Source organism: Salvelinus sp. IW2-2015, linkage group LG8 (assembly GCF_002910315.2).
Source record: "Salvelinus sp. IW2-2015 linkage group LG8, ASM291031v2, whole genome shotgun sequence".
NCBI lineage: Eukaryota > Metazoa > Chordata > Actinopteri > Salmoniformes > Salmonidae > Salvelinus > Salvelinus sp. IW2-2015.
Window position 1 is genome coordinate 365,914 of NC_036848.1, and position 9,003 is coordinate 374,916.

General features: G+C 44.3%; 1 pseudogene; it reads left to right on the forward strand.

Moving 5' to 3' along the window:
- Window positions 1-9,003, forward strand: part of LOC111967067 (arf-GAP with Rho-GAP domain, ANK repeat and PH domain-containing protein 3-like) — a 63,728-nt pseudogene that overhangs the window by 33,095 nt on the left and 21,630 nt on the right.

The following is a 9,003-nucleotide window of genomic DNA, read 5'->3' on the forward strand; positions in this document are numbered from 1 at the left end:
TGCAACTGCACATAGGGACAAAAGGAGAAATGTCTCTGGTCTATAGAAACTGTTTGGCCATAATGACGCATCGTTATGTGAAGCACGGGGGTGGGCAGGCATCATGTTGTGGGGGTGCTTTGCTGCAGGAGGACTGGTGCACTTCACAAAATAGATGGCATCATAAGGCAGGAAAATTATGTGGATATATTGAAGCAACATCTCAAGACATCAGTCAGGAAGTTAAAGCTTGGTCGCAAATGGGTCTTCCAAATGGACAATGACCCCAAGCATACTTCCAAAATGGCTTAAGGTATTGGAGTGGCCATCACAAAGCCCTGACCTCAATCCTATAAAACATTTGTGGGCTGAACTGAAAAAGCATGTGCGAGCAAGGAGGCCTACAAATCTAACTCGGTTACACCAGCTCTGTCAGGAGGAATGGGCCAAAATTCACCCAACTTATTGTGGGAAGCTTGTGGAAGGCTACCCGAAACGTTAGACCCAAGTTAAACGATTTAAAGGCAATGTTACCAAATACTAATTGAGTGTATGTAAACTTCTGACCCACTGGGAATGTGATGAAAGAAACAAAAGTTTAAATAAATTATTCTCTCTCCTGTTATGACATTTCACATTCTTAAAATGAAGTGGTGATCCTAACTGACCTAAGACAGGAAATGTTAACTAGGATTAAATGTCAGGAATTGTGAAAAACTGAGTTTAAATGTATTTGGCTAAGGTGTATGTAAACTTCCAACTTTAACTGTGTGTGTGTGTATATATATATTTTAAGCAGTGGTATGACAGTCTGATAATTTTTGTATTTGTCATTCTAGGAACTATGTATTCCAGAAACGCTATGTGAAGTTTGATGGCAAAAATCTGCTGTACTTCGGCAGTGAAAAGGTAGGCTTTTTTTCCTGAATGATGGACTGTATCACATTGAGATAATCAGCATTTTTCATGACAATATTTGTCTCTTTACCAATATTTCTCCCTCTTTTACTATTCTCTCCAAGGACCCGTACCCCAAAGGAGTGATTCCTCTGGCCGCGATACAGATGGCCCGCATGGCCAAAGACAATAAATTTGAGATAGTGACAAGTCACAGGACGTTTGTCTTCCGGGCTGATAACGAAGGTAAACAAAGCACTTAACAAGCAACATAGCCTCTGTCATAATCTCATAGTAAAAACATCTCGTTTACAACTTTATTTTTAGCCTACTGATTCCTCTGGTATTTATCTTTTTAGGAAATTATTTGGTATCGAAAGATAGTTTCTGGTACAATTGGTAACTGACTGGTAGAAAAAGGATACTTGGTTTGAATCGAAACGACACAAACAATAAATTCACATATTGTTTTTGTGTAATTACCATATAATTTCATAGTAAATACCTGGTATTTTCTGTACCATTTTTATAAAAAAATAAAATAAATTGTAATACCAACCGACATCTTTCTACCTGTCCCCTCTCAGTGCAGAGACATCAGTGGTGCAGTATCCTACAGGGGAGGGTGAAGGAACAGCTTGTGTTCGGGCGCCCTCGCTTCGGTCCTGGCAGCCACTGTCAGAGGAGTGGTCCTCTGGAGCTCAAAGGGACCAAGTCAAAAGTCTACGTGGCCATCAACACAGAGCAGGTCTGGCTGTACAAGACTGAACAGTGTTTTAGGAATGGGATTGGAATTACGCTGATCGAGGCCAGAGGAGCTACGATTAGAGACGGCAAAGGAAAAAGCTTTGACCTCATCACTCCTTACAAAACATTCAGGTACGTTGTTTACTGACATGGTAATAACACTTATACACCTTTCTCTAGTTTTGTCAACAAATACATTCTGTTCATCATCACTCGGGACTCCCGAGTGGTGCAGCGGTCTAAGGCCCTGCATCTCAGTGCAAGAGGCGTCACTACAGTCCCTGATTCGAATCCAGGCTGAATCACTTCCCCCCGTGAGTTCCATAGGGCGGCGCACAATTGGCCCAGCGTCGTCCGGGTTAGGCCGTCATTGTAAATAAGAATTTGTTCTTAACTGACTTGCCTAGTTAAATAAAGTTCCTACACTGTTGTTTTTGAATCCCTGAAAACGGAGACAATTGTGTTTGATTGATTGAGCCAGAAGAGTTTTTGATTGATTGACGATTGATTGATTGATTGAGTGACTGATTGTCCCTGTAGTTTCACAGCTGAGTCTGAGCGGGATAAGAGGGACTGGATGGAAGCTGTACAGGAGTCCATAGCAGAGACCCTGTCTGACTACGAGGTGGCTGAGAAGATCTGGTCCAACAGGTTTAATAAGCTCTGTGCTGACTGCCAAGCAGTCAACCCAGACTGGGCCTCCATAAACCTCTGTGTTGTCATCTGTAAGAACTGTGCAGGTGAGACAGTGTTTCCCCTACTATTGTATAGGTGGGGCGGGCTCCCCCTCAGTTTGATGCCAGAGGGCCTAGCTGGGTTTTGGGTCCCATCTGGTGAGTGTGACTGATGAGATAACTAAGACACCTGGCCAACAGCTGCCAATGCTATCAGCCTATTGTCATGAGCCACAACCGTTTCATTCTCACCTGTGTTGTTTTTATCCCACCTGTGCCAGGTGAAGTGAAATGTTACTATGGAAATGTTTCCAAATACACACATAATTTCTCTGTCTCGTGGTTCTCTCTAGCGAGGCAGCGCCCGAGTGTTCTGTTACAAACACAATACCACTGTCTAGTGCCAGGAGAGTGATTATGGAGGTCTTTTGTCCCTTTTCCTCTGCAGGTCAACACAGAGGTCTGGGGACTATGGTGTCTAAAGTACAGAGCCTGAAACTGGACACCAGCGTGTGGAGCAATGAGATCGTGCAGGTGAGAGGGACGAGAAGGCTTCTTCAGGGAAGGTGGAGGGAGAAAGTCAGGGGAAATGCTCACGTTTATTTCAGTTAAGTGGCAAAATATTTTCCGGGATACTGAAATTTGTTTGTTTTGTTGTGTATCAAGGACTTCTCACCATTTTCACCTCCAACAAATCCATTATATTGGAACAGAGTTGAAATATGTTTTGTACATTTTTAAGTTGACAGTCCGATGATAGACTGTGAATATAGTCAGGACCTCATGAGTTCTGATTATTCTGTGTTTTTTTGTGGAATCTGTTCTGCGTTTGTGTGTTCATCAGCTCTTCATAATGCTGGGGAACGACCGAGCCAATGAGTTCTGGGCGGCCAGGTTATCTCCAGCTGACGAGTTAGACCATGATGCCACACCGGACCAGCGGAGAGAGTTTATCATCCATAAGTACCGTGAGGGGCGCTACCGACTCCCCCACCCCAACTTCAACACACAGGAGGAGCTGCTCAAGGTACATGAACACATTGTATAGCTTTCAAATGTATAGCTGCTATAACAGGATCCAGGGGAAAGGGGGATACCTAGTCAGTTGTACAACTGAATGCATTCAACTGAAATGTGTCTTCCTGCGTTTAATCCAACCCCTCTGAATCAGAGAGGTGGGGGGGGGGGCTGCCTTAATCGACATCCATGGCGCCCGAGGAACAGTGGGTTAACTGACTTGCTCAGGGGCAGAACGACAGATTTTTACCTTCTTAGCGCGGGGATTTGATCCAGCAACCTTTCGGTTATTAGTCCAACGCTCCTACCCGCCAGGCTACCTGCCACCCCCATGTGGTGTGTTGTATAGGCTATATTCTTATCATAAACCCTTGTTATTAGTCTACAAGGTGTACGAATGGAGAACATTTCTAGTTTGTTATGAAATAATAACTAAATGACTATCTGTCTTGACTGGCTGCTCTGTGTCTCTCAGTAAAAACACGCGGCTGGCTGCTCTGTCTCTCAGTAAAAACACACGGCTGGCTGCTCTGTGTCTCAGTAAAAACACGCGGCTGGCTGCTCTGTGTCTCTCAGTAAAAACACACGGCTGACTGCTCTGTGTCTCTCAGTAAAAACACACGGCTGGCTGCTCTGTGTCTCTCAGTAAAAACACACGGCTGGCTGCTCTGTGTGTCTCAGTAAAAACACACGGCTGACTGCTCTGTGTGTCTCAGTAAAAAACACATTGTGGCACACTACCCTTACGGGAAGAACCACATGAATTTCACATGTGTTTTTCTGTAAGGGTACACATTTAGACGAGATGGTGTCGGTGGTAGTTTTAGTACCTGTAAGCTATACTAGGGTTCTAGTTACAGCTGTAGCTGCCTGTAGCTAGCATGCTATACTAGGGTTCAAGTTACGGCTGTAGCTGCCTGTAGCTAGCATTGCTAACTAGGGTTCAGTTAGGCTGTAGCTGCCTGTAGCTAGCTGCTATACTGGGTTCAAGTTACGGCTGTAGCTGCCTGTAGCCTAGCATGCTATACTTAGGTTCAGTTACGGCTTTAGCTGCCTGTAGCTAGCATGCTATACTAGGGTTTCAAGTTACGCTGTAGCTGCCTTGTTGCGAATGCTTACTAGGTTCAAGTTACGGCTGTAAGCTGCGTAGCCTAGCATCATATACTAGGGTTCAAGTTACTGTATCCCTGTAGCTGCCTGTGCTAGCATGCTATACTAGGGTTCAAGTTACGGCTGTAGCTGCCTGTTGCTAGCATGTAGCCAGACTTTTATCCCAACAACAAGGACATGGAATGTGCTTTTGAAACTAAAACAATTAGAGGGAGGAGATGAAAGGGAGCCAGTTGAATGGAGAGGGGACTTTTTGGACTATAGGCTGAATGTCTGTGGATGCTTTTAGTGGTACGTATGTGCTGTGTGTGTGTTGCGTCACCCTAATATATCCCCTAATGCTTCCCTCTCTCTCTCTACCCTGCAGGTTCTGTGTACTGCTGTGACRGAGCAYAACCTGCTGAAGACGGTCACCCAGATCTTCACCGAGGCAGAGGCTGTCCGATCCCGCCTCGCTGCCTCTAATGGATATGACAAGCATCTGTCTCAGGAATACTCCCTCCCGCAAGGCACCTCAGGTAAGACAGGGGACAGGCTTTATTTGCCTGCTGGACTTTTTATGCATTATGTGACTATTTTGCGACCGTGCAGTATAATGTAGTGTGCTCAGCAGCTCTCTGGAAAAAGCTTTCAAGTAATTACAGCAGGGTTCATGGTTTGATAGACAACCCAGAGCCTTTGTGATGAAACAGTTTGGTCTTCCTCTGCATGTTTACCTCTAGTGTTGTAGGAGTAAAATATCTCTGTTGAAACGGCACAACCAGCTATCTCTGAAACAGCACAACTAGCTATCTCTGAAACAGCACAACTAGCTATCTCTGAAACAGCACAACTAGCTATCTCTGTTGAAACGGCACAACTAGCTATCTCTGAAACAGCACAACTAGCTATCTCTGAAACAGCACAACTAGCTATCTCTGTTGAAACGGCTCAACTAGCAATCTCTGAAACAGCACAACTAGCTATCTCTGTTGAAACGGCTCAACTAGCTATCTCTGAAACAGCACAACTAGCTATCTCTGTTGAAACGGCACAACTAGAACACTGGAGGGAAAACTTATTTAGAAACTTCATCTACATTTCAATTCATAACCGTTTATCTGATCATTTATAATCTTGTAAATGCATTTATTATGGCTTATTCATGAAACTCTTTATGAAGTATGACTTAATGTTTTGTCCTGTTTGCCTAGAACCCTACTCATGTTTTTATTTTTTTTGCAGTGTCAAAAACAGTTTTTTGTTTGTCTGTTCCTCCCTGTTTTCTCAGACCCCAGTGTGTATGATGAGATCATGCAGGCTGTGCTGCACTCCGGCTACCTCTACAAGTCAGCCTCAACGAACAAAGGGACATTATCCAGGAAAACCAGAGAAGGTAGGCGTGCGTGCGTGTGCGCGRGCACGTGTGTGTGTGTGTGTTGGCAGGTGCTAACAGCACACCACTTGGCACAGATTGAATAGAGAAATACTGCCTCCTCAGTAACATCGGCATAAAGGCCTGTAGAGAACAAAGCACTTTATACAACCAAATACTGACTGGGCCAATACTGTTCTGTTAGGAAATACACTACTCACTGTTAGTGGCTGGAGTCTCTACAGTAAAACAGAGTTTTGTGATTTAGAAGTTACTCATAGTTACTTGTAGTTTATTTCTCTCTAAAAACACAGCCCATCATAAAAATTCCAAAAGTTTTAATTTTAAAGGGACCACGATTTCCAGGCTTCTTCACGTTTGTTCTCTCTAATCGCCGAGGGATGAGCGGGATTCTGAAGTACGGCAACGCTATTTTAGAAAGTAACAGCTTATATTTTTGCTGTTATTTGCCCKCCAGATTTCCAGAAGTACTGGTGCACGGTGGAGAGGTCTCTTCTGTTCTATGAGTCTGACCGATGTCCTGATCCMAGCATGAAGATCAACGTCAAWGACATCGTCTGTCTGGGGGTCAGCAGGCCGGACTCCTGCAACAACAACGGCTTCATTGACAGGTTAGAGGACCAATCATGGCACAGTAACTAATGTAGGCGGCCAATCATACTGTCCATTTCAAACACGCACGTGGAGAAAATGTACATTTAGCATGAAATGGTTATATCACTGCCACTCAATGTACAGGTATCTACCAACTAGTGTTGATCTAATGCCCTTCACTTATGTTCCTGTGTCTTGTTGTAGGTTTCTCTATACGTTTCAACTGTACTTGTCCTCAGAGAAGCTCTATCAGTTTGGATTGGAAACTCCTGATGCACTGCAATGTTGGGTCAAGGCCATTGGAAAGGTATGAGATMACTTTCTATCCCAAAAGAGTGCAATGCCTGCACACTGATGATGCCYATTCTCAGCTTTACTGACGTAGTTACCGCTCTTCCAGCTCAGAACGTTGTAATGTCCCTATGTGTGCATAATGGTGGGTTACAGTGAAGTGTTCCCTCCTTTCTAACTAACACTGTCTATGTCCTGTACTAGCCTGGGATGTGTCTGTTCAGTGTTCCCTCCTGTACTTTAACCACTTCCAGTGTTGTCTTCCTCAGGCCGCCACACCTTTAAGCTGCCACTGCCTGCTAGCGAGGGAGTTTGAGCGGGTGGGAGTSCTGCGTTACAAYGCCATGCGAGACCCTTCTCAGTGGAAAGAGGGATATTTTGTKCTTCAGAAGTCTAYCCTCTTCATCTGCCCAGGGAACGACGGAGCAGCTGAGGACATTATCAACCTTAAACGTCTGCAAGAGCTCAGTGAGTCTCCTGTCCTGACCAAAGCTTTACTGGCACTGTGTGGTAATGTAAGTTTCTCAAATAACGTTTTGGTAACTCCTCACTGAGACATTTTTAGCCCTGACTATGGATTGTAATAACTGCAATAAAGGAGGGTACTATAGTCATTCAAAACCCGTCCGACTATAAAGAAAAAGCCTACTGCCAGCTTGAGACATTTCTCTGCCTTAACTACCCCAAGCACCGTTTTCTTTGAAAGCAACTGTCTGCTGATGAATGATGTGTCCGTCTTCCATTTGTTCTGTGTTTGTCTCCTAGGTATAGTAACTGAGAACCACAAACCATGAGAAGAAGGAAATTCTGGTTTTGGTTGAAAAAGGAAGGTTGGTTTCAGTCTCTCTGCCTTTCTCTTTTGTATTAACAAGTATTAACATATCGTGGCTAGTTTGGCCTAAACTAATATGGTCAAATATTCATCTGGAATCATTCCCAATTTGCCCCCAGCTAGGGGGGGAAATTCCAGAATGAAATAATTTAACATGTATTTTTTTTGGAGCATTAAGTGATTTAGTATTTTCTCTAACCTTCACTCTGCGAGTATCGACGTGTCCCCCCCCCCCCTCAGGACGCTGCACCTCCAGGGGATGGGTGGTTAGACTTCTCCCTGTGGTACGCAGACATCCAGAGAGCTGCGGAGGGAAGGGCAAACCCTGAGAGAACAGCAGCTCAGCAGGAATGATATCCCCATCATCGTAGACAGCTGCATCGCCTTCATCACACAGTAAGGTAAGGGAGGAGTCTGGATATATTCTATTCCATTACAACAGTATGGTAAGGGAGGAGTCTGGATATTCTATTCCGTTACACAGTATGGTAAAGGAGGAGTCTGGATATTCTATTCCGTTACACAGTATGGTAAGGGATAGAGTATTCTGCATTATCAACAACAAAAGGACACGTTTTCCAGGCATCTTGTGGATCCGTGATAGGATCCATAGCATTTGATGCATTTTCAGTGGAGGTAATCCTTTTATATTAAAGTATACATTGGTATTGTATACCTTAAAGGGGTTTATAAATAGTTCATCCATTCATTATAACTCTGCATTGGCCTGTGTACTGTAGGGTTTCTTTTCACAGTTTAGCTGTACTTTACACCAGCCAGAGACATGAGATACTAGCTGATGACTGATGTACTGGATCTGATGTGTGATCTGCTCGTCAGGTCTGGGTCATGAGGGGATCTATAGGAAGAACGGAGCCACGTCCAGGATCAAGCTACTGATGGAGGAGTTCAGGAATGATGCTCGGAACGTCAAGCTCCGGATCGGGGATAACTTCATAGAGGATGTGACTGACGTGTTGAAGAGGTTCTTCAGGGAGATGGACGACCCCATCTTCATGGCTGACCTGCATCAGCTATGGAAGGAGGCTGTCAGTAAGTACAAGTGTCTCTGGCAAAAGAGATTTTAAGTTATCATCACAGATAGCACACACATGAAGCTACTATTTTGTTGTGTTTTCTAAGTTGTGTCTCTGACTTAATCACTTGACCTTAGTTCTCTTGGTCCCCTTAGAATTATAGGGCTTCCATCAAGCTGTCACTGGTCAGGATGTACCACAATGTATCTTTTTGAAATCTAACTGCTTCCTGTTTGTGCCTTTTTATAGGAACAGCCAAGGATAAGAACCAGCGTCTGGACAGATACAAGGAGATCATCCGTAGTTTACCTAAAATCAACAGGACTACCCTGGCTGCTCTCATCAGCCACCTCTACAGGTTAGTATGGCCTCAGGGTTAACAGGACTCTCATCAGCCACCTCTACAGGTTAGTATGGCCTCAGGGTTAACAGGACTCTCATCAGCCACCT